The sequence below is a fragment of the Momordica charantia genome (genome assembly GCF_013281855.1).
Source record: "Momordica charantia cultivar OHB3-1 chromosome 4 unlocalized genomic scaffold, Mcharantia_2.0 BLBB01000004.1, whole genome shotgun sequence".
Taxonomy (NCBI): Eukaryota; Viridiplantae; Streptophyta; class Magnoliopsida; order Cucurbitales; family Cucurbitaceae; genus Momordica; species Momordica charantia.
The window spans coordinates 13075365-13100862 of record NW_028275162.1 but is presented as its reverse complement, the minus strand read 5'-3'; the positions used below and the strand labels follow the sequence as shown (position 1 = coordinate 13100862).

The following is a 25498-nucleotide window of genomic DNA, read 5'->3' as shown; positions in this document are numbered from 1 at the left end:
TTGGTAATTCAGTATGGCCTGGAAAAGAACCTTGTGGTCTATTCTTCAATTCATTGGCAAGTTGTCCCAATTGGGTCTCAAAATTCCTCATTGATGCCGCTTGGGATTGTATCACTGCGTCGGTTCGGGCCATGTACTCCTTCATCATATTCTCAAGATTTGAGTTGTTATTGTGAACTGGTGGAGTCTGTGTTCTCTGATTGTACTGCTGTTGCGGTGGTGGGATGTATTGTTGTGTAGGTGGAACATAGGGCTGCTTGTTCTGTTGGCTCTGCCCTTGATTAAAACCGCTCGAACCTCCTTGACCTCCCCATGAGAAATTAGGGTGGTGCCTCCAACCTGGGTTGTAGGTGTTCGAATATGGGTTAAAGTTCCTATTGTTCCAGAGCCAAAACTCCAGAGCCAAAACTCCAGCTGGATCTTGCTTCTTTGGTGCTGCCCTAGATCTTTGCGAACACCATAGTTCGTTGTGTGAAGCTAAGTCATTTAGGATGTCAACTATCTCGTTGAATGTCTTCTTTGTAAAGGCTCCGTTGGCAGCATTGTTTAGCATCATCTTAGTAGGATGATCTAAACCTCTAAAGAAATGTTCTATCTGGATGCATGCCGACAAGCCGTGGTTCGGACATTTCCTGATTAGTTCTTTAAATCTTTCCCACGCCTCGTGAACAGGTTCACGATCATACTGTCTAAAGGAGATGATCTCCTCTCTGATATCAGCGTGGCGAGTAGGTGGGAAGAATTTTGTTAAGAACTTCTCCACTAACGACCCCCATGTGGTGATGGATCCCGGTGGAAATGCATTGAGCCATGCTTTAGCTTGGTCCTTCAAAGAAAATGGAAAAAGTGTTAGTCTCAGAGCATCGTCTGTTATACCAGGTAATCGAAATGCATTTGCAATTTGAATGAATGATTTCAGATGATCATGTGGATCCTCATGTTCCTGCCCTCCAAAATGTCCAATTGTCTGCAACATTTGGAACATCATTGGTTTAAGCTCAAAGTTTGCGTGGGCTGGAATAGGGTTGACTATCCCTGAATCAAAGTTCTGAAAAGCCGTGGCGGCATATTCTCGCATTGCCACGTCTCTGTTGTCCGCCATCTGGATATGGTTGAATTCATCATTTCTTGCATGATCCCTCATATTACCGTTAACAGCAGGTGGATCAACCGGATCACGAGGTGGAATATCTGCCATTGATGTGCTCGTACTCTCTACCTCACTTTCAGGACTGATTTCACCTTCTCTCTCTTTTTGCTTTTCTAGTTGTTTTCGAAGTCTTTGCTCCTTTCGAGTTTTTCGAAGGGTCCGTTCAATCTCAGGGTCAAGGGGTAGAAGAAAAGATCTTGTGCTCATGCACTTTAACGTACCCTTGTGAGATAAACGACCAAAAATATAGAACAAAAACGGTGGATGGAGATTACACCCAACAACAATTCTCAAAAATAAAAACTAAAAGAATTTGAAAATAATTTTAAAACTAAAGTCCCCGGCAACGGCGCCAAAAACTTGACTGGGTGTTTATGCTGAACGCACGCACTAAGCGTGGTAACAATTATATAGATGCAAGCGCACACTTGTCAGAGTAATATAAAATGGATGGAGTATCCAAGTATCGATCCTCAAGGACTTCTAAATAATTTCCAAACTCTGAAGTTTTAAAGAATAGTGAATGTTGAAATGAGTGATTCTTGTAAAATGGGAAGTGGTCACAAATAATGGTTTTGGATTTGGGATTTGGACTTATAATAATAAAACCTAGCCCGATTTACTTCAAGTTAGCCAACAAAGAATCAAGGACATGATAAGGATAATATGCATTTTACTTTAGAAACTAACGACTACGCTTCTCACTTTACTTATGTCTAAGCAAGTTCAAAGTCCTAAGACATTCCCTAATATGTCTATTATGAGATATATCTTAGTTTTAGGATGGAAATAGTCGCAACCTCGGGTTAAGGTCCTATGTCTAGGCTACTTAAGCGGAACCCTTATGTCTAAGGCGCTCCTCTCCTCGGTTTAACCACTCAACAATGCAATTAAGCAACCTTTTCAGTATTGACTTGTTAAGACTTACAGTGGCCTTCTCTAAATCCTAACTTTTTGGGAAAACATGTTGAGCAATGAATGGAAAGTAAAAACACTACTTCTTAGCAACCCTTTTTAGACATAAAAGGCTAACTATCCATAACCGGGCTAGAGACGGGAATTTAGAAAGACATATTGAAGAAAATACAGCAAGTAAAATGGTTGAATGTGGAATGCATGTGTGAAAAACAAACGTTAACTAACGAAGAGTTTTTATCGGGATTGAGAGCTTCGCCCTTCTCTTTCAAGCAAGGGAGAGTGTCACGTGCTCTTTCCTCCAAAAACACAACTCTCTTAACTAAAAATAAAGTAAAGGCAAAGAGAAGATAAGCAAAGTGCTAGATTTTTATATATTTGAATAAGTAGAAAATAACTAAGTACAAATGGAAACAAAACAAAGCTCAATAAAAGAATGTAAAGTACTCGGGATTTAAAAACCAAAAGCAACTAATGAAAGCAACTCAAAAGTACTTAGAAAGCAACAAAGAAACACTAAAAATGATCAAGAGAAGGAAGCAAGGCTTGATGAATTTGGTGGAGAAGTTGCTGGAATTTATAGCTGTGCAGAATTGGTTAGGTAGGTCCTAAAACGATGGTGAATCACCCATTTCCAACTCTTTTGACTGACCAAATCGTGCTCAAACTGATAGTGGAACACTTCTTCTACACGTATGCATCGGTTGGAACCACCAAAACGCATTGGAAGACGCGTTTCATTAAGGGCAAAGTTGGAAGAAAACCAGTTTTTCTGCAGGCTTCCCAGGCGCCTGGCGCCTCCCATGATACTTTTTCGTCTTTTTGCTTCTTTTGATTAATTTGCACTCCCAAATGGTCCTAAAATGTCATAAATACAATATAAGCCATCCACAAACCATAGTATATGAATTTTGCATGAATTGGAACTCAAACGATCGAGAAAAATCCGAAACAAAGCTGAAACATTGTAAAAACAGCATCTAAAACCTTCTTTTTACGCATGTAAACAAGCGTAATCAACAACCACAACCATCAACCAATTAGTTACCAACCTCGAGTCTCCCTAACATCTCAAGTACCTCTAGGCTTATCACAGCTATCCTAGCCCTCCACAGTCAACTTCTTCGAGTAGAGTCGGCTCCTGACCATTTTTACCCAGAGCCCCGACACTACCGCATCGGCCGTCGACCATTTTTACCCAAGGCCCCGATGACTTCACCATCTATTGGCCCTTGACCATTTTTACCCAAGGCCCCAATAGCTTTCCTTCCAAAAGACTCCTCGCATCGACCCTCGACCATTTTTACCCGAGGCCTCGATATTGAATTAGTGACGTATCAGCCCCCGACCATTTATACCCGAGGCCCTGACACCCACCGATTCACTTTCTCCAAGAATCCAACTCTCCCAGTGTCTTACTATATACTTTCTTAAGCCATGACCCATGCATCCTTCAGCTCATAACCAATTCAGCATGCTTCCACAACATAAACAACATTCTAATAATGAAATAATAAACCAATCATGCTTCCACGAAATTGTTGGGTGTGTTGCCCTAAACTTGTAGTTTGTATTTTGTACAATGAGATGGAATTGGTAAAGGTTACAGACGACTCGATCCAGGTCGTTCGTGTAGACACATGCGAGTGAGGGTATCCTATACAATGAGTTTGTATAAGACCGGACCACGAAATAGACAATCTTTAGATGTAACACCGTTAACTAATAGGTTGCTATTTCTTAGGATGACCAGACAATTCATTCTCAATCCTGAGTGAGTTATGGACTCCTGCCCGTGAGGGCTCGTCCTTTGATCTGTATGGGTGAGAGTGGCCCGAGTCGCCGACTCAACATTCCTACCATTTTGGGGATGAGACCGAGTGGGGAGCTGGGAACATAACTTCACAAGATGGAATTCACTCCTTCCCGACGATAGGGGACTAGATGAGTGTTCCCTTAAATGCTGACTCCGGAACTTGAACAAGGGGCCCTACCCTCTCATTGGCCGAGACGGACTTCCGGTTATTGGTTGGACCATAACCGGGTTGTTCATTAGAGGAGCAGTAGTGTTTAAGGAGTAAGATGTAACTCAGGGGTAAAACGATAATTTGACCCAACTTGAGTTACGAACACTCGTGAAGGATTGACTTGTCATTAATGGTCGTATATCCATGGACACGAAAACATTCTGCAGTGAGAAGAGTGCAACTGCGGGTCTTTAGTGGAATGACCCGTAGTTAACGAATCTAAATTAATTCGGTCAATGAGTTTGACCGATTAATCTTGCATCGTTGGAGCTTCAGATCTGTAGGTCCATTAGGTCCCCTTGCTAGCTCATAACGGGTAAAACGAGGATCAAGTCTTTGGAAGAATTTGAATTGTTCAAATTACTTAAGGGATTATATGTATATTGATACATATAATATATAGTTAATTGTGAATTAAAACTATATATTATGAGAGATATTATTTGAGTGAGATTCAAATAAAATTAATATGAATAAGATTCATATTAAAACTATAGGTTAAAAATAATGTGCATAAGATGTACATTAAAACTATAGGCTATACGAGAGAAATGTTTTAGAATATGATTCTAATTTTATTATAAATAATTAAGTGTTAATTATTTATGTATATATATATTTATTAATTATTAATTGGATTAATAATTAATTATATTAATTAATTTTATATATATTAATTATTATATATATATTATTATATATACTTTTTAATTATTATTATTATTATATATATATATATTAATATCAATATTAATATTATTATTAAAATTAACTCCTCTGCAAAATTGCAAGGGAGTGAGAGGTTTTGTGACGTGGGGAGTTACCCCACGTCACCCTTCTTCTTCTTCTTTAAGTGTTGGAGAATTAGACAGAAGGTGTTACAGAACAGAACCAAGGAAGAAAAACCCCACGAATTCTTTCAAAATTCTCTCAATTTCTCTCTCTCTTCAATCAAGGTGTTACCACAAGCACGATCCCGAGACCCAAGAGTATAGCGAGGAAGATCCGGTGGTGGTGTTCGAGGGGAATTCACTGAAGAAACGATCTTCAAAGGTTTGAATTTCCTTTGTATTTTCCCTCTGTAAAATTTGATTTTGTATCCCGAAAATCAGCAACGAAAGTCCGCTTCCGCTCCGGGATTCACATCCCTTCAGAAATAGCATTTCTTAACAACAGCTCCACAATGAGTTTGTCACAACAAAGCATAACCAAGCAAATTCTTAAACGATTAGAGCCCAACACAGTTCACCCAAAACGCTTATTATCCAACATCAACATTTAAATAGCATTGCTAGATATAATAACAAACTAACCTTATGAAACTTCTCAATGAAAACTTCACTAATCATAAACCATCCACTACACGAATCTAACTTTCACAAAAACAGCAAAGCAAAAGATAACTCAAGTTCAACTTGAACAAATGCATTATACTGATAAATATTCTCAACGTATTACGTCACCACAAGTCAAGTAGCTACACAAAATTACGGTTCTCAAGAAAACGAGTTATCAATCCTAGGACATCCCCTATTATGGGGACTTCCCAAAAACACTTTATTAATCTAAGAACAGACTTAAGCCAAAAACAAATAACTATAGCTATCCTATTCAACTTGATACTTAACGACGCAGAGTTAACGGGTCTCTCTAATCAAGTCTCCTCCTCGCCATCACCAGACAGATGGTATCAGAGAGGAACCTCTCCCAATAAGATGTGGTTTGGGGACGAACCAAGGCGGAAGCTGGTGGGCATGTGACGTCCGAGAGGAGGGGTACATGAATGAACCGATACCACATCCGAATGAGAGGGATCCTGAGATTATTGAAGAATGGTCAATAAAGGGTTAAAAAGAATTGATAGTCACTACCTATAAAAACAAGGTGCACCTTCCTTTTCGGTGGCTCAATCGTAAGAACTCCAAAGTTAAGCGTGCTTGGCTTGACTCGTGTTGGTCTGTAGGGGCAGTCTATGCTCTTCTAAGTGGCTTAGAACTTGACGGTGGCGCAGCCAGGTCGCAGGGGAATGCCGGAGCATAGAGGTCCACCGTCGATTCACGCTGCTGCCGTCGTCGCCGGAGGATGGGTACGGTCGCTGGTGAACAAGGAGAAGAAAGGGGTGGGTGACGGCTAGGGCAACAAGTGAGAGAAGAGAAGAAGAAGATGAAGTCCTTTTGTTTTCCTTTTTTCCTCTTTTCCTTTGTTTTAAAACCAAATTAACCCAATAAAAGCCCAACATGACCAAGCCTAAGAGAAAAGGAATCCATCCCATCTTAAAACTAGACCCACCACACGGAGGCCGATAAATATAAATTTAATTAGAGTTTAGATCCCGATAAATATAAATTTAATTAAAGTTTAGAGCCCGATAAATATAAATTTAATTAGAGTTTAATTTTAAAAATAAAAAAATCTCCTGATTCGAGACTAACTAACCTAAGCGACTCGGGGCGTTACACTTTAAAAACTAAAATTATTCACTTGAAGCAATTTCTTTACAAAATTTTTCTAAACTAACTTAACTAAATAGGAAGATGACTTTCAGACTCATGTCAGTACGCTAAACTTCACCTTCTACCAAAACGATCATTTAATCCTTCATCTGAAAAAACATTTAGAAAACAGAAAAATGAGTACAAAAATACTCAATAAGCAATTTCCATATCGAATTTCGAAATTCATTTTCCTTTCAAAATATTCGTAAACAAAAATACAAACAGATCAAAATTTTTAAAGTCCTTTAAAATATTTAACACAATTTTCAAAACTTTCAAAACAAACTAGATTTTCATAAACAAAATCTTCAAATAAGATAAAATTTCCAGTCAATCAAAACAAACTTTCATTCTTTCAAAACAAAGTTCCATTCATTCAAAACGAACTTTACTGACTCAAAACAATCTTCCATTCATTTGAAACAAACTTTCATTCGATAAAACATCAAATTCTTCAAAACAAACTTTCTTTCAATCAAGACTTTCAAAACTCCTTCTAAAATACTTGGTATAACTTTCAAACTTTCGAATAACTAAATCATTCAAACATTCAAAACAATGTTACATTCATTTATACTTTCAAAATCAGAGTGGAAGGTTGCATTATTTTGGTAGCCTACAGAACATATGTGGTAAACCATCGGTAACACAAATCAATCAGAAGCTTCTGTCAGATTTGTCGAATTAATATCGACCATAACAAACAGAACGGTTACTTAAGTGTGAGACCATGTGAGTGAATAACACACACATGAATCTTCATTCCCAAGGAATGCCAAACCACAAAAGTGCCTGACCACAAATAAGCCAGAACAGAAATCTATCAATTCCAAATTAGGCTACTACCCCAAATAAGCAAAACATTCCTCAAAACAAAATCATGGCATATCCGGATAGCCCAATCAATCAACATATATTTCAAATAAATGCAAAACAAATAGTTACTTTCAATATTAAATTAATTCAAAACATTGAACTAATTTAAAGCAAACTTTATCAATCCTCCAAAACATGCTTTCAAATATTTCACAAATAAACAAAATATCAATTTCAAACCTTTAAATAAATCTAACCAAAATTTTATTAAATCATATAAGAATACTTCAAATACTTTGCAAATAAACATAATATCAATTGCCAAATTATTTTTCAAATCCATAATAAAACTTGAATTTCATATGCAAGATATCAATTTCAAATCGTCATATCAAATCCAAAATACATTTTCGTTATGGAAGTGATATGGCAAATCACTTACAATCCTTTTCGAAAGGATATGGGAAATTACTTACAATACTTTTCGACGGGATACGTTAAATCACTTACCTTTTTCACAAATCCTACGAATCTAATTAACGTCAACTTAGAGGCCTAAAAACAACCAATATCCAAAATCAATCCTTAAATCCTATATAAGGATTTAAAATTCAACAAATTACTAAGCAAATCTTATCTACCCAATTTTACCATTCAAAACACTTTTTTTTATGCAAGACAATTACTAAAATATAGATTTAAGGCTACAAAACCATATCTGAAAACTGGGTTAAAAAGCCTCTAAAATCAACAATAACAAACTTTAAAATTACAAGAATCGGTATAAATTAATACGGACTAAATTTACAATAAGTTTCTCAACAAACAAGTTTAAAAGTCTTATAATCAATTGAAAATTTGGGGATTTTAAATCTGAAAAATTTTATGTTTTATAAAATAAAACTTCCAAGAATTTTCTATAAAACAGTTTACAAATTACTGATTTTTATCGAAAAATCAGATCTGAAAACTGTATAGAAAACCTTTAAAACTTGATAAAAACATATAACTTTTCATCTAAAAATCAGAACAACCAACTATAATTTATAGGATACAAATAGGTAAACTTTTTATGCAAAAAGAGTCTCACAATAGCCCAAAAACAGTCTCATAAACAACAAGATTGAAACCAAAAATTCTGGAAAATTTTTAGGGCAAAAAGTCCTTAAAATTTTTTATTCTAAAAACAAAAACCTCAAAACTTTTCCCAATAAACTGAATTAAAGAACTACAAATCAAGAAAAATAGAACTAAAACAATGAGGAAGAAAAAAGCTTACCGATATTTGAGAGAAAATACCAAAATTATTCTTCATTCCTTTTCTTTTTTTTTTTTTTGAGAGAAAACTAGGTCTAACAGTTTAAGAAAATAAACCTAGGGTTTAAGGGCTTTTATAACAAACCCTAATGAATTCTTTTTAAAAAATGATTAACATAAAAAGATAAAGATTTAATAAAACTCTTTCTTTTTATTTATTATTTTTATTCTAAGAACAAATTATCTTTTAAAAATAATTTTAAAAACAAAAAGGTTTCATCTTAGAGAAAACAAAAGAAAACAACTAAATAATAATAATTTAAATATAAATATTTATATATTTTTTCAGTGGTTACAATATTTCAGCAATATTATTGTTCGGTGTGTTGCCCTAAACTCGTAGTTTGTATTTATGTAAAAACAATTTTATATTCAATAAAGTTATGTTTTCTTATTCAATCAAATTGTTGTTGAATTTATAACATTGCATTGTCCAAATTCAATAAACTAAACATCTAATGTTATTTTCATGTAACCGGGGTAGTATTTATACGAGGTATATATTTGATATATCCTCGATATACAAGTGGATAATGCCCGGGAATAACCTAAAGGGTCTAGAGTATATGGATAAGGTTAGGTACCTTATCCTAGCAACACTATAAATACGGCCCACTTTGTAAATGTTACAAACGACCCGATCCAAGTCGTTCATGTGGAGACATGCGAGTGTGGGTATCCTATACAATGAGTTTGCATGAGACCGGAACGTGAAATAGTCCATCTTTAGATGTAACACTGTTGACTAATAGATTGCTATTTCATAGGATGACCAAGCAACTCATTCTCAATCCTTAGTAAGTTATGGACTCCTGCTCGTGAAGGCTCGTTCTTTGATATGTATGGGTGAGAGTGGCTTGAGTCGCCGACTTAACATTTCTACCACTTTAGGCACGAGACCGAGTGGAGAGTTGGGAAGATAACTTTACAAGATGGAATTCACTCCTCCCTGACTTTGAGAAGTAGATGAGTGTTTCATATAGTGTTGACTCCGAGACTTGAACAAGGGGCCCCACCCTCTCACTGGCCGAGAGCAGCCAGTGACTTCAGGTTATTGGTCGGACCATAACAGGGTTGTTCTATAGAATCAGTGATACTTAAGGTACAAGATGTAGCACATAGGTAAAACGGTAATTTGACCCATCTGTGGTTATGAACAGTTGTGAAGGATTGACTTGCCATTAAACCTCGATATCTGTGGATACAAAAATATTCTATAGTGAGACGAGTGCAGTTGTGGGTTTTTAGTTCAGTAACCCGTAGTTAACGTATGTTGATTAAGGTGGTTAATGAGTTAACCAATTAGTCTCGTAACGTTGGAACTTCTGATCTGTAGGTCTATTAGGTCCCCTTTCTAGCTTGTAAAGTGTAATTAAGAACATTAAATCTTGGAAGGAATTTGAATTGTTGAAATTTAATTATAGGGAATTTGAGTTAATTGTGTCTGACACAATTTAATATAATGTATAATGATATATTATAAAACTACAAAGTAGGAGAAAATAATATGGATTGGATTCATATTAAAACTATAGGTTTAAATTTAATATGAATTAGATTCGTATTAAATACTATAGGTTGTGAGGGAAATGTATATTTGAATATGATTCAAATATTAATTGATTTCTTAAATTATGTTTATTAAATTAATTAATTAATTATTAATTGAATTAAAATAGTTTTAATTTAATTAATTGATTAATATATTTATTAAATTTAATTAATTAATTAATCTAATTAATTAAACTCACCACATCCCAACAATTTTACTGGGAAGTGGTGAGGTGCTCCCACTCTTGTCTCCTCTCTCTATTGTTAAAAAACACAGGAGTTTTGTTGTTTGTTGATTGATTTTTCCCTGGAAAAAATCATACTGCAAACAAGATTTCTCTCTCATAATCTTACAAGTGAATAAATTCTCTCTAGTTTCTTCCAAGGAGGATCTCACAATCCGAGTTCATGTTGCTAGAGATATAGCAAAGAAACTTCGTGGTGGTGTCTAACCTTTGGTTCGTGCGTTCGTGTTCGTTTATTCGTGCCGAATCAAAATCCATGCTCGAGGAAGAAAGCTTGCCAACGGTCTCCAAATTTAAGTCATCTTATTCTCCAAGAGGCTTAACCTCTTTTTAGAATAGAAATAGTTATGTTTTAAAATCAGAAATGTATTGTTTCTAGATCGAGTTAAATCACAAGCGATCAATCGCTTCCAGTGGGCATTCGATCCTTTCACGGGATACGTGTCGAGGTATACTTTTCGAACCAGGGCAGCTGATTTGTTTTGGGCTCAGACCGGGCTGTGTTGTACTCCTTTTTCGTGGATATGGATCGGTCATATGACTTGCCTCTGTCCTTTCGAGATGATTTTGTCCGCTTCTTGGTCAAGGATTGGGCCTCGAGTAACTCTTCTCCAACCATGTGTTGCTAGATCCGAGCGATGCCGTCAGCCATAGTCGCGGCCGGGAACTCTTCCAAAGAACGGACAAGCCTCTTGTCTTTGATCCCGTAAGATAACTGTAACGCCCCGCGTTCTCTGACTCGTTTATTTTACGATTTAAAATTGTGCCTTTGGATTTCTTCCTTTTTCGTTAAGTGAAATTATTGGAACTTCTTATTTTGGAGTTTTAATTTTGGATAATTTCGAATCAAGTTATTTTCGTTTGATTTAGATAATTAAGTCCTAAAATTTTGAAAAGAGATTTTAATTAAAACTTAATTAAACTTTTGGAAATTTAATTTTTCCTCTTGGATTTCATTTTGGGTTGTTGTGAGTTTAATTTAATTACTGGAATGTTTTCTGTAGGATTTTCGCTTGGGGCCTTAGATTTATTTGTTTTAATTTTTTTTTTATTGAAGATCATTGAGTTTATATTGTTTGAAAGTAGAATTTTGGATTCTTCAAACCCATGGGCCTTCTATTAATTTGGGAATTGGGCTTTTAGTTTAAAAAAAAAAAACAAAGGAAATCAAAAGGAAAACAAGTCAAACCCTAGTCATCTCTTTCTTCCCCTTTTCTCCCCTTTCTTATTGCAGCCGCCAGCCCCCCCCCCCCCCTCCCTTTGCTTCTTCTTCTCCAGCAAATCCTCATCGGCGACAGCACCCCTCTGACGAGCGACGGCGTTCGATTCCCACAGCACTTCTTTTGTTAACAGCGGTAAACCCGGCGGCTCCACGCACTTCCAGCGAGGTCTGTAGGTGGCGCGACGTACAGCCGGCGGTGGCACGATCTCATCCAAAGCTTATCCAGATCTGATGCTCAGCAAGCCACGTGTTGTCCATCGGTGCGCAGATCCGGCGACCTTTACTTCAGACACGATGATTTGCGGCAACTCCGGTGTCCTGTACCAGTTTCACGGCGACGGCTGGCATCGAAGCAGCAGCGACTCGATTTCTGGCATCCATCGTGGCCGTCCGCGGTGACCACCACGAACAACGACGATACCCAGCGGCCGGATGATGGTGGCACGACGAGAACCACGACCTCCTCCGGCGACATCCAACGTTCAGTTCGAATAGCCCAGTTCCATAACGTTTTCTTCGTTCCGGCGAGTTTTTGTGTTGACCCACCCTTGTTAGGAGCTAGATTAGCGTTACCCACCCCTCCCGAGGTTGGACCAGCAATATCGAAGCCACACGACGTCAGTTCCGTGATACCCACTCTATTCGACATTGGTTCAGCGTTGACCCACCGCTAATCGAACCCAAATCAGCGTTACCCATTCCTTTTTGGTATCGGACCAGCAAGCATAAGGCCGTTCGAGCTCGAATTTGGGAGCCCGAACCTCCTCGACATCTACCCACTCCTAACCCAAGAGTTTTTAATGTGAGTTAGTAGGTAACGAATCACCTCATGGTTTCAATTAATTTAAGTGTCTCCAATGGATTTCTAATGCAAATGTAATCTCGTTTGTTTTAGGAAATACTTCGGCGAGCTTAGTAGTGTTATGGCCATTGTGTAAGTAGTTTCTTACTGGAGGGAATGGTTGTTGTGTGCTGATATGATATGGTTGTTTGCTCGTGTGCCCATGTGTGATATTTGCATGTTGCTTGTCGTTGTTATCATTTAGTGAACGTCATTGTTGATAAAACTGTTGATATATCTTGGGAAAATTATGTGGTTGTGTGAATAAATTGTAGCCAAGTAATCTTGGATCACTATGATTGAATTGTTGTTATGTTCTAATTGGTTTTCATGATGAAACCTGTATACTGGTACTATAATCTGTTGTTTCGAAAGCATGTTGAATGTTTATGAGAAGTCAGTTGTGTTTGATGAATGTTGGGTATCTATCAATTATATTTTGGTTAAGTTGTTGGTTGTGCCTTTTCTGTGAACGAAGCCTGTTGGAGCTGTTGGATCACGTTGGACTATTTTAAATTGATTGGTTTTACATATGATCATTTGGTGTATCGCATACTGGACTGTTATGAGATTATTGATGCATGAGGCATGGCGTAGTAGCAAGTAGGACTCTTGTGAGAGTTTTGAGACATAACAAAGTAAGTAGACAAGGGGCGTGTGCGTGTGTTAATGTATGCTCGATGGTCTTTAACGTGCTGATTTTTGTGACGTTTAATGCTAATTTTGTGATGTTATTGTGCTAAATAATTTTCGTTGTGGTAGTCGATATACTTGGAATGGTGTTGGGTATTTGTCGATGAAAAAATGGTGAGTTTTCTGCTTTGCTAAACTGTGAGTATTGCTGTGGTAATGTTTGTTGCCTGGATATGTATGTTTCGTTCGGCGTATTTAGTGAGCTATTATCCTTGGTAATACTTGTTAAATACTGATGTTGGATATTGAGCATGATTGGTTTATCATTTCGTTATTAGAAAGTTGATAAAGTTGTGAAAGCATGCCGAACTGTACTTGTGAGTTGAAAGATGCAGGGTTAGTGGTAAAAGAAAGTATATAGTAAGACTCTGGTGAAAGTTGGATTTTTGGAAGGAATGAAAGAGTGGGTGTCAGGGCCTCGGGTATAAATGGTCGGGGGCTGATACGCCACTAGTGGAGTGAAGGAGTGAGTGTCAGGACCTCGGGTATAAATGGTCGGGGGCTGATACGTCACTAGTGGAATGAAAGAGTGAGTGTCAGGGCCTCGGGTATAAATGGTCGGGGGCTGATACGTCACTAACGGAGTATCGAGGCCTCGGGTATAAATGGTCGAGGGTCGATACGAGGAGTCTTTTGAAAGGAACACTATTAGGGCCTTCAGTATAAATAGTCAAGGGCCAATAGATGGTGAAGTCATCGGGGCCTCGGGTATAAATGGTCGAGGGCCGATGCAGCAGTGTCGGGGCTATGGGTGAAAATGGTCAGGAGCCAACTCTACTTGAAGGAGTTAACTGTGGAAGGCTAGGATAACTGTGATAAGCGTAGAGGTACTTGAGATGTTAGGGAGACTAGAGGTTGGTAGTTAATGTGTTCCTGGTTGTGGTTGTCACCGAATTTTATAGAATGTGTCTATGTTTGAATGCATAATGTGATGAAAAGCATGACTGACTGGGCGTTTATGCTGAACGCACGCGCTAAGCGTGGTAACAATTATATAGATGCAAGCGCACACCTGTCAGAGTAATATAAAATGGATGGAGTATCCAAGTATCGATCCTCAAGGACTTCTAAACAATTTCCAAACTCTAAAGTTTTAAAGAATAGTGAATGTTGGAATGAGTGATTCTTGTAAAATGGGAAGTGGTCACAAATAATGGTTTGGATTTGGGATTTGGACTTAGAATGATAAAACCTAGCCCGAACTACTTCAAGTTAGCCAACAAAGAATCAAGGACATGCTAAGGACAATATGCATTTTACTTTAGAAACCAACGACTACGCTTCTCACTTGACTTATGTCTAAGCAAGTTCAAAGTCCTAAGACATTCCCTAATATGTCTATTATGAGATATATCTTAGTTTTAGGATGGAAATAGTCGCAACCTCGGGTTAAGGTCCTATGTCTAGGCTACTTAAGCGTAACCCTTATGTCTAAGGCGCTCCTCTCCTCGGTTTAACCACTCAACAATGCAAATAAGCAACCTTTTCAGTATTGACTTGTTAAGACTTACAGTGGCCTTCTCTAAATCCTAACTTTTTGGGAAAACATGTTGAGCAATGAATGGAAAGCAAAAACACTACTTCTTAGCAACCCTTTTTAGACATAAAAGGCTAACTATCCATAACCGGGCTAGAGACGGGAATTTAGAAAGACATATTGAAGAAAATACAGCAAGTAAAACGGTTGAATGTGGAATGCATGTGTGAAAAACAAAAGTTAACTAACGGAGAGTTTTTATCGGGATTGAGAGCTTCGCCCTTCTCTTTCAAGCAAGGGAGAGTGTCACGTGCTCTTTCCTCCAAAAACACAACTCTCTTAACTAAAAATAAAGTAAAGGCAAAGGGAAGATAAGCAAAGTGCTAGATTTTTATAGATTTGAATAAGTAGAAAATAACTAAGTACAAATGGAAACAAAACAAAGCTCAATAAAAGAATGTAAAGTGCTCGGGATTTAAAAACGAAAAGCAACTAATGAAAGCAACTCAAAAGTACTTAGAAAGCAACAAAGAAGCACTAAAAATGATCAAGAGAAGGAAGCAAGGCTTGATGAATTTGGTGGAGAAGTTGCTGGAATTTATAGCTGTGCAGAATTGGTTAGGTAGGTCCTAAAACGATGGTGAATCACCCATTTCCAACTCTTTTGACTGACCAAATCGTGCTCAAACTGATAGTGGAACACTTCTTCTACACGTATGCATCGGTTGGAACCACCAAAACGCATTGGAAGACGCGTTTCATTAAGGGCAAAGTTGGAAGAAAACCAGTTTTTCTGCAGGCTTCCCAGTCGCCTGGCGCCTCCATGAAGGTTTTTCCGTCTTTTTGCTTCTTTTGATTAATTTGCACTCCCAAATGGTCCTAAAATGTCATAAATACCATATAAGCCATCCACAAACCATAGTATATGAATTTTTGCATGAATTGGAACTCAAACGATCGAGAAAAATCCGAAACAAAGCTGAAACATTGTAAAAACAACATCAAAAACCTTCTTTTTACGCATGTAAACAAGCGTAATCACACCCCCAAACTTAACTTTTTGCTTGTCCTCAAGCAAAACTTAGCAACTTTAATCAGCTTTCTAACACATGGACAAGGAAAAGCAAAAGCAACCGAGATGTTCAATCATAAATTGTCTCAGGGAAAAGATGTCAAAGCCTACCATTCTATTGCCTTTGTAAACTTAGTCACTATAAACCAAGTTTGAAATGATAAAAACTTTTTCTTTCAAAATCTTTTTTCTCTTTCAAAAACAGAAAACGTTTTCAAATACCCCTAAGGAATCTGCACACTCCCTCCTTACACTAAGACTTTTACATCTGACAGACCGGCTACTAGCCCCTGAGGTTTCCACACACTAACATCGGTTTCAACCACAGCTACTCGTAGAAAGACTTTGAACTAACAGCTAGGTCATAAAACGACGACAATGAGAAACACGAAGTCACTTATCACCATCTTTACTGCTATTTTCAAAGTCAACACCCAACCTAAAACTAAATGGGTGTCTACAGTAGGACTCGGGAATCATAAATACATTTTCTTTAACTCTCATTGTTTTTACCGCTCTTTTCTTTCTAACACAAGTCTTTTCCCCACTCTTATTTTCTCTCAACAAGACTCTTTTTACTCTTTTGCAACTTTTTTTTTCTTTCTTTCTTTCGTTTTTTTTTTTTCTTTTTTTTTTAGCTAAGTGCTTTTTCAACATTTTCTTTCTTTCCAACTGACTCTTTTTCAAAAGAAAATAGCATGATTTTTCAAATATAAATAACACTTTATCTTTCTGAAACAACGACTGATACAACGACTGTCCCCCCCCAAACTTAAGAGAGACAGTGTCCTCACTGGGAAAAGACTTTTGCATCGGATGAAAAAGGCTTAACAGTAAAAAGGACAAGGACTTCCTATATAGGGGCAAAGAAAAAGCTTAAAGTCTGTAAAGATCAAAAAGACATAAAAGAAAATGAGTTTATCACATAAACAAAGGAAATAGCTCCAAGCTTAGTCAGGCATAGAACAGAAAACTCAACAATCTCTTATAATCATCATCGACATGAAATCACATGCACAGCACAGATGCTTCAAAATAGGCATGTGAAAAGCTAAACTAAGGTTAAGTGAAGGCATACTTTAAGTGATCAGAAGATAAACGATACTAATTTATTCATGCTTCAACTGAGCTCGAAACATAATCAATACAAAAAAAAAACATGCGTAGTAATGCTAGAATATGCAAACTACGTCATTAACCAAAAGAAGAAAACACAAAAAATAGCAAAGAAGGAACCTCCCCTTCATGAAGTCGGAGGTTGTGGACTAGGATCAGTGTCAGTACTGAGAGATGGATGACCAAGGATAGCAGCTAACGCTGGAGGCCATGAAGGTAAAACCGCAAAATCCAATGAAGCCCTTAAGTTGTAGATATGTTGCACGACTTCTCGAACCTGATCTCGCAGCTGGTGGTTCTCCTCTCGAAGACGACGGATCTCCGATGTAGGAGACATCCCAGTACCTTCCCTTCTTTGTAACGCATGGGCGATAATACGCCGAATATTCTTCTCTTCCACAATTGGGGCATCTCTCTTAATTTGATCCTCAGGGAGCTGTACACCTTGTCGCAAGCATAAAGAAGTGACCAAACGTGGGTGATAAAGCTTACCACGTGTCCGGTGGGCACACTCATGGATACTGGTATTAATCAATTCTCCATAATTCACATCTATGCCCTTTAGCATGGCATAAACCAGCAATGCCCTATCCTGAGTGACATGGTCATCATGCTCCGTTGGCAGAATTCTGTTTTTGACTATGTATAACCATCCTGCAGCAGCTAGGGAAACATCCTCGGGTTTTAGTCGTACCTTGCCATGAGTAGTCAAATCCCAAGTGGCAGAGGGCTTCCCAACACATTCTAGAGCCTCATCAAGCTGTTCCAGAGTCGGAGTCACTAACATCTTATTGCCCACAGCATCTCTGATATTCTCAATGTTGAAGGTGTAGTTGATCTGAGTGGCATCAAACCGTATTTCCTTCCCGCGCACTATGGCTATATGTGACTGGGGATGGACTGCAGCATAGAATTCTCTGACTAACTCCAAAGCCTCACATTGTATGGGCTGAATGAGTGGTCTCCATTCTTTGTCTCTGGCGGTCTCCCTCCAATCATCAGGCACATCTCCTAGGGTGAGATCAAATCCCAATTCTGTCATAATCTTACGGGATTTCATTAATGAAGTTCGAGTGGCTAAATTTGCTGCGTTCCATTTCGTCTCGACCTCCTCTCCCTCAGACAAGTCCAGTTCAATTGTATCAACTGGCCCAGGTGCCACTACCTTCTTCTTAGCTTCAGCTGCTTTAGCTTTCGCAGCTCTCGTTTTAGGTTCATTCACGGGCACTGTTGGCTTCTTAGCCTGAACTGCACGTCGTTTTGAACTCTTTTTCTCCCGCCTCTTGTATTGAAACATTTCCCTTATCGTCTGCGTGTCCTCAGGATCTTCTTCGCTGGTAGGTTCTTAAGTACTATTCTCCCCAACCTTGGATCTACCTGTATCACACCCAAGCGGGTTAACTGTATTAGAAGGAATAGTGTGAGCATCCCTTACCCCTGGTAGAGTGGCCATCGGTGTGACATACTCATCCGTTGCCAATGGAGTAGATCCAGTTGCCCCAGTAGGCAACTCTTGGTGACTACAAAATGCTCCTTCTGTAGGTGTATCCAATGGGGAAGGTTCCTGAGTATCTGTTCTCACCACTTCGTTCTCGGTATCCTCTGTTTCCGGCATATTTGAACAATGTCCTCGTGAAACCAGTAGAAAATCATCATTACCATCTTCCGGTGTAATAATCAATGGAGATGAATAAAACTGCTCCTCGTCCCTATTCTCCATAGATGAATCCTTAGGCGTCAGACGCCTACTACTCCCATCTTCCTCAATTTCTGGGTCTATCATCACCTCCTTGCCCTTCCTCTTTTGCCCTATCGAAACCCCGGGCTCTAGCCTATGGCTGTGGCTCTTCTCTTGCTCTCCTCCATGCTCATCTCCTGCATCCATTGGCATATTGGTTGGGGTTGGCATCCTAGGAGGCTCTAAGGGTTTTAGTTATCCCATGTTGAAAGTACTCGATATGTTAGGGTTCAATTGGGGTGCTTGAGGTCCTCTTTCTAGGAATGGAAGTTGAGCTGGTGGGGGAACTCTAGGTGAAATCATCCCATAATTATGTGGAGGTACCCAATGACCCATTCCATAATAAGGTGGAAGGCTAGGAAATAGAGTAGATGGATTTGGCATACCATAAGGATGAACACTAGCTGGAATTTGCATTTGAGACAAGGGAAAATGATAGGAAGGAACCGGGTTAAACATAAACGGTTGGTACATACCCGGATTGATCATTGGAGGAAGTTGTTGAGGATTTTCAGCCCTAAACTCACTGTTTTGAGGTATATTAAAGGTGGGTAGTTGCTGAAAATTAACATAACCATGTGGGCTCATTATAGGATGTTGTGTAGGAGCTTGGGATGGAGGACATTCAAATGTTTGAAGTGGGTTTCCTCCCCTAACAGCAGCTAGCCTAGAATCTGAACCCATGTGGTGTTGGAAGTTCTCCAATGGTGAAAAAGGAATGCTTGTGGCATTTGGAGCTTGAGTGGAAGAGGTAGGAAGTGAAGTATGTTGAGAAGAAGAAGCCATAGATGTAAGCAAATTCTGGAAATTTCTTCTTCTCTTTGGTGGTGGCTGAAAATCGAAAACAAGGGTGATGAAGGGAGTGGGTTTTTGCCGAAAAAAACAAGGGGAAGAAGAGAGTTGTGTGGGTTTTGGTGGAGTTGTAAAGCTTAGGCAATGGGTCTATTTAAAGCTTTCCCCAAACTAAATTCTAAATGGAAAGGGATTGACATTTAAGTTCAACCAAGTTTTCCTAAACCTAAAAGGAAAAGAAAACAAATTTGAATACAAAATAGGATTAGGGAAACAAAATTTTGAGTTTGAAGAGAAGTCCTTAAAGCTAAATCATAGAGGATTAATGTTTGACCCAAAATAAAGCTCATGCTATCGAAAATTAAAACCCAAACTGTGAAGGAAAACGAAACTCGAACTGCTGGAAAACAGGGCAGGCGCCAGGCGCCTGCGTAAAAATTTTTTCAATGTTTTTTTTTTTTTTTTTTTTTTTCATTCTTTCTTTTGTTTTTCAACGTTTTCCAAAAACATTCTTAATAAGCAAAACTTTTTATAATTAGACAAAAAAGAATGTAAGATCCAAACGGATAAGAAGGAAAAACATTTTTCGCAAACATTTATTGACCTGAAAGTTGAATAGAGGTTTTTCCTCTATCCACTGGTTCTCCAAAATACGGCTTAAGTCTCTGCCCATTTACTTTAAAAACATTTCCTTTAGAGTCAACTAGATCCACTGCCCCATATGGGTAGACTTTAAAAATTTGAAAGGGACCAGACCATCTAGACTTAAGTTTTCCAGGGAAAAGTTTCAACCTAGAGTTGAATAACAGAACCAGATCACCTTCTTGAAGATTGTTCGGCCGAAGACGCCTATCATGCCACTGTTTAGTTTTTTCCTTAAACAACTTAGCATTCTCATAAGAAAAGTGTCTGTGTTCTTCTAATTCCAACAATTGTAACTTCCTCGCTTCACCTGCAGCCAACAAATCAAAATTTAATTTCTTAGTAGCCCAAAATGCTTTATATTCTAGCTCAAGAGGCAAATGACATGCTTTTCCAAAAACTAGCCTATAGGGGGACATGCCGAGGGGAGTCTTAAATGTTGTCCTATATGCCCAAAGTGAATCATCAAGCTTAAAAGACCAATCCCTACGGTTAAGATTTACAGTTTTTTCTAAAATGTTTTTTATCTCCCTATTAGATATTTCGGCTAACCCATTCGACTGAGGATGATATGCTGTTGCAACCCTATGACGCACATTGTATTTAGTCAACAACTTTTGCATAGACCTATTCACAAAATGAGCCCCCCCATCGCTTATCAGACAACGCGGGGTTCCATAACGCGTAAAAATGTGCTTTTGCAGAAAACGAATGACAACTTTGGAATCATTGGTAGCAGTTGCAATGGCTTCTATCCATTTCGAAACATAATCTACTGCTAACAATATATAAAGCTTACCATTAGAAGATGGAAATGGACCCATAAAATCTATACCCCACACATCAAATATTTCAATCTCCAGGATCGGGGTTTGAGGCATTTCGTGGCGTTTAGATATATTACCTGTCCGTTGGCATTTGTCACAAACCTGGGCAAACTTATGTGCATCTTTGAACAGAGTGGGCCAAAAGAACCCACTTTGCAAAACTTTGGCTGCGGTTTTGTGTCCTGCAAAATGTCCTCCATATGGAGACATATGACAAGCGTCTAATATCGCCTCGTGCTCTTCTTCTGCGACACACCTGCGTAAGATATTGTCAGGTCCTAGCTTATATAAAAAAGGCTCATCCCAACGATAACATCGAACTTCATTTAAAAATTTCTTTACCTGTTGCTTGTTGAACTCATAAGGAACTATTCGACTTACCAAATAATTTGCTATATCGGCATACCACGGAACTGAATCAACTCGCAAGAGTTGCTCGTCAATAAACTGTTCACGTATAACAGTTCCATCATCACAGAGCGGGGATTCCAATCTAGACAGGTGATCAGCAACTTGGTTTTCAGTACCCTTCTTGTCCCTAACTTCAATATCAAACTCTTGAAGTAACAAAATCCACCGTATCAAACGTGGTTTAGCATCTTTTTTAGCAAATAAATATTTTAAAGCAGAATGGTCAGTAAAAACAATGACTTTTGTGCCTATCAAGTAAGACCTAAACTTATCAAAGGCGAACACAACTGCTAACAGTTCCCTTTCAGTAGTAGTGTAATTGAGTTGTCCACCGGTCAGAGTCTTACTAGCATAATACACAGGATGCAAGATCTTGTTTTTACGTTGTCCTAACATAGCTCCTATTGCATAATCACTGGCATCACACATGAGCTCAAAAGGTAAATCCCAATTAGGTTCGATAATTATAGGAGCTGAACTTAGAGCAACTTTCAACATTTCAAATGATTTCAAACAGTCATCATCAAAAACAAATGGTCTATCATGTTCTAACAATTGACACAAGGGTTTAGAAATTTTAGCAAAGTCTTTTATAAAGCGGCGGTAAAATCCCCCATGCCCTAAAAAACATCTAATCCCTTTGACATTTGTAGGAGGAGGTAGCTTTGAAATGATGTCTATCTTAGCGTGGTCTACCTCTATTCCTTGCTTGGAAATTTTGTGACCCAAAACAATACCCTCTTGTACCATGAAATGACACTTCTCCCAATTTAGGACTAGGTTTGTTTGTTCACATCTCTCCAATACTCTCTCCAAATTAACTAAACAAGCGTCGAAAGAATTTCCAAAAACAGAAAAGTCATCCATAAAAACCTCTAGAATATTTTCTACCATGTCAGAGAAGATGGCCATCATACACCTCTGAAAAGTCGCGGGTGCATTGCATAGTCCAAAGGGCATTCGCCTAAAAGCGAACGTACCATACGGACACGTAAATGTTGTCTTCTCCTGGTCTTCTGGAGCAATAGTAATTTGATTATAACCCGAATATCCATCTAGAAAACAATAGAACTCCTTACCTGCCAGACGGTCGAGCATCTGGTCAATAAACGGGAGAGGAAAATGGTCTTTCTTTGTTACCTTGTTGAGTTTGCGATAATCAATGCAAACTCTCCACCCGCTCACAGTTCGGGTTGAGATGAGCTCATTCTCCTCGTTGGCCACCACGGTTATACCCCCTTTCTTTGGTACACACTGTACTGGGCTTACCCAGCTTCTGTCGGATATTGGGTATATAACACCGGCGTCAAGCCATTTAAGAATTTCTTTCCTTACAACCTCTTTCATCTTCGGGTTCAACCGCCCTTGACTCTCAATAGAGTTCTTAGCATCTTCTTCCAATAGAATTTTGTGCATGCAAAAGACCGGGCTTATCCCTCGGATATCTGCTATCGTCCATCCAATGGCCTTTTTGTGCTTCTCCAAAATCTGCAATAAAGAATATTCATTAGTAGGTGATAAATTGGAAGCTATAATAACTGGTAAAGTGTCGTTATCCCCTAGATACGCATATTTCAAATGCGATGGCAATGGCTTCTGCTCCAACGTGGGTGGTTCCACTATGGACGGAAGTAACGACTTGCATTCTTCTTGTATTTTTTCAATAGGATTAGCCACATCTTCTGGTCCTTCTGCTATCTTATCAAGCTCTTCTTCAATCTCTGTAACTAACGAGTCATAAAACTCATCAAACATAATAGGATTCAAGCTATTTATAGCAGAGCACTCTTCAAAGTCTCATGGTAATTTCATGGCATCTAGAACGTTAAATTTAACTTCTTCATTATTTACCCTCATTGTAATTTCTCCCTTCCTCACATTAAAAACTGTATCCCCAGTGGCTAGAAATGGTCTTCCCAAAATAATGGGAACGTCTAAGTCCGCCTCGCAATCTAGAATGATAAAGTCCGCAGGGAAAATGAATTTGTCCACCTGGACTAAAACATCTTCTATCTTTCCCTCAGGTCTTATGATAGATCTATCTGCTAGTTGGAGGGTAATCGTAGTAGGTCTAGCTTCTCCTATGCCTAAAGATTTGAAAACTGATAATGGCATAAGATTAATGCTAGCGCCTAGATCACATAATGCCCTACCTAAGTTTTTTCCTCCTATGGAACATGGAATGGTAAAACTGCCAGGATCATTACATTTCATGGGTAGCGGGCTGCCGACAGCTTCACTACTACATTTTGTCATGGCTACCAGTTCATGCTCGCCTATTTTTTTCTTCCTAGAAACTATGTCTTTCAAAAACTTAGCATAATTTGGCATCTGTTCTAGAGCATCTACTAATGGTATATTTATATGCAGTTGTTTTAAAATATCTAAAAATTTTCTAAACTGGGAATCATTATTTTTCTTTACTAATCTTTGTGGAAACGGGGGAGTAGGGGTAAAAGAAGGCTGTACCTGTGGAGGAACACTCGGGGTGTCCTCATTACCTTTTCTAATATTTTCTTTTTCTGGTGTTGTTGGATTTTCTGGTATCTTTACAATTGGTTCAGTGGACGGAATCTGTACATCTGTTGTTGGCATTGTTGGTCCATCATATGCCAGTCCACTCCTGAGGGTGACAGCTTTGCACTGTTCTTTCCCTTCTCGTTTTGGTAATTCAGTATGGCCTGGAAAAGAACCTTGTGGTCTATTCTTCAATTCATTGGCAAGTTGTCCCAATTGGGTCTCGAAATTTCTCATTGATGCCGCTTGGGATTGTATCACTGCGTCGGTTCGGGCCATGTACTCCTTCATCATATTCTCAAGATTTGAGTTGTTATTTTGAACTGGTGGAGTCTGTATTCTCTGATTGTACTGCTGTTGCGGTGGTGGGATGTATTGCTGTGTAGGTTGAACATAGGGCTGCTTGTTCTGTTGGCTCTGCCCTTGATTAAAACTGCTCGAACCTCCTTGACCTCCCCATGAGAAATTAGGGTGGTGCCTCCAACCTGGGTTGTAGGTGTTCGAATATGGGTTAAAGTTCCTATTGTTCCCATGTCCTACATAAAAAACAGAAGCAGGGTTATGTGGACAATTATCATAGATATGGTTTTCACTGCAAAATGAACAAATGAGATCGTTGACTTGGCAAACAGGGGCAGAAGTGCAATAATCCGACTGCACAGGTTGTATCGGCGTGGCTAATGGATTTTTTATTCCCAATGCCATCTCTTTCAGCCTCTGGTTCATTGTAACCATCTCTTTTTGCATCGAGGTCGCAATGTCCAGAGCCAAAACTCCAGCTGGATCTTGCTTCTTTGGTGCTGCCCTAGATCTTTGCGAACACCATAGTTCGTTATGTGAAGCTAAGTCATTTAGGATGTCAACTATCTCGTTGAATGTCTTCTTTGTAAAGGCTCCGTTGGCAGCATTGTTTAGCATCATCTTAGTAGGATGATCTAAGCCTCTAAAGAAATGTTCTATCTGGATGCATTCCGGCAAGCCATGGTTCGGACATTTCCTGATTAGTTCTTTAAATCTCTCCCACGCCTCGTGAACAGGTTCACGATCATACTGTCTAAAAGAGATGATCTCCTCTCTGATATCAGCGTGGCGAGTAGGTGGGAAGAATTTTGTTAAGAACTTCTCCACTAACGACCCCTATGTGGTGATGGATCCCGGTGGAAATGCATTGAGCCATGCTCTAGCTTGGTCCTTCAAAGAAAATGGAAAAAGTGTTAGCCTCAGAGCATCGTCTGTTATACCAGGTAATCGAAATGCATTTGCAATTTGAATGAATGATTTCAGATGATCATGTGGATCCTCATGTTCCTGCCCTCCAAAATGTCCAATTGTCTGCAACATTTGGAACATCATTGGTTTAAGCTCAAAGTTTGCATGGGCTGGAATAGGGTTGACTATCCCTGAATCAAAGTTCTGAAAAGCCGTGGCGGCATATTCTCGCATTGCCACGTCTCTGTTGTCCGCCATCTGGATATGGTTGAATTCATCATTTCTCGCATGATCCCTCATATTACCGTTAACAGCAGGTGGATCAACCGGATCACGAGGTGGAATATCTGTCATTGATGTGCTTGTACTCTCTACCTCACTTTCAGGACTGATTTCACCTTCTCTCTCTTTTTGCTTTTCTAGTT

At 38.7% G+C, this 25498-nt stretch overlaps 2 non-coding genes across 2 annotated transcripts; both read left to right on the top strand.

Annotated features, from left to right (window-relative positions):
• Positions 1-611: 611 nt before the first annotated feature.
• LOC148211851 (small nucleolar RNA R71) lies at positions 612-718 on the top strand. Its single transcript, XR_015790592.1, has one exon. It is a non-coding gene; the product is annotated as a small nucleolar RNA R71 (small nucleolar RNA).
• Positions 719-24840: 24122 nt separating this feature from the next.
• LOC148211850 (small nucleolar RNA R71) lies at positions 24841-24947 on the top strand. Its single transcript, XR_015790631.1, has one exon. It is a non-coding gene; the product is annotated as a small nucleolar RNA R71 (small nucleolar RNA).
• Positions 24948-25498: the final 551 nt, after the last annotated feature.